The sequence below is a fragment of the Egretta garzetta genome, unplaced genomic scaffold (genome assembly GCF_000687185.1).
Source record: "Egretta garzetta isolate BGI_Z169 unplaced genomic scaffold, ASM68718v1 scaffold145, whole genome shotgun sequence".
Lineage (NCBI taxonomy): Eukaryota > Metazoa > Chordata > Aves > Pelecaniformes > Ardeidae > Egretta > Egretta garzetta.
In genome coordinates, this window is record NW_009259687.1 from 1,881,597 (window position 1) to 1,882,916 (window position 1,320).

The following is a 1,320-nucleotide window of genomic DNA, read 5'->3' on the forward strand; positions in this document are numbered from 1 at the left end:
TTTCCCTGCACCTTCCCCTTGCTGAGAATCGAACCGCGTAATTTGACTATGATTACAGCTTCATTAGAATAACATTTGCTGTCACGTTGGTGACATGCTGCTGAGAGTATTGAACCATTGATCTGTCATCTCCAGCTGTTCACGTCAAGGGTGCTGACAAGATATCCAAACTCCTGCCAGTAGATAGGAGAAGAGGCGATTCGTGCTTGAGCCAGTTTTAAAGCACCAAGACATTGCTTGAGACCACTGCTCTGGGAGCTTCTGCCTTCATTTTCTTTCCCCTCCCTCAGCACTTTATTAAATTAATTTTTTCTACCTATTTAAATGCTCAATAATACATGTAGTATAGAAAGAAAATGCCTCTCAAATCTAATCTGGAGGATGTGCGAATGCAGATATAGCCCTAATAATGCCATCTGCTTAATGTTGAATTCCTACAGCATTTAGGGCTTAATTAGCTTGGAAGTATTTCTCCATCAATAGCTTTTGTTGGTAGTCAAATAGTGAAGGAAACCTCCTCAAGCAGAGCCCGCTCGGGCTGCAGGTTGCTGTCGATGCATTGTCTCTGTCAGGATTTACACTGCTGTGTTACCTAATTGTTCCTAATCAGAATAATTGCAACAATTGCTTATGTGAGGAAATCAAATTAAAGGCTTTAAAATCCTCCATGGAGACAGCACTTCATGGGCGCTCACATCAGGGCGTTTAGAAAGGTCATCTCTGCTGTCCCTCATTCCGGGAAGCCTTGCGTGGGGCTGGCTGTAAGATGCCAGCAGCCCAAGGGAGGCAAAAATGGGGCTGAGAGGCTGGATGCTGCTTTGTGGGGAGCTTTACTCCTGAGGGACATTGTACAATTGGTCACAGAAAGGAGCGCCATCCTCTGCTGGAAAGGCTGCAGCAGTGACATGAGGCTGAAGTCAGTGCTCTACGGAGGTGACATCTTGCACGCATGCAAACTCCCAACTCTCCACGGTCCCTGGTGCTCTCCAGATAGCACATAGCAGCGATGCATGTCTGTAAGCATGCGTATACCTGTGCCTGCTTCCCCAGGAGGGAGAGCCCTCTTTGCCTGGATGGGCATACATACATCGCCGCTGGTGTGTTACAGAAAATGGTTCATTACTTCTATACAGGAGCTTCTTAGAGTGTGGAAACATTTATGTAGATTTTTTTTTTTTTATTTGGGCTGAAAAGGTGTTCATACAGCAGCATGTTTCTAGGTTAAAATGAGATTCGGGTCAGGCAGCTTCTGGGGCACGCTAGTTTATTCAGGAGCAGAAGGTGTCGAGTGAGGGGAAGGAGGAGGGATTTCTCCTGCTG

The 1,320-nt window shown here is 46.1% G+C and overlaps 1 protein-coding gene across 3 annotated transcripts in view; it reads left to right on the forward strand.

Moving 5' to 3' along the window:
* Nucleotides 1-1,320, forward strand: part of ERI3 (ERI1 exoribonuclease family member 3) — a 95,872-nt gene that overhangs the window by 24,440 nt on the left and 70,112 nt on the right. The gene's annotated exons all lie outside the window — the stretch shown is intronic.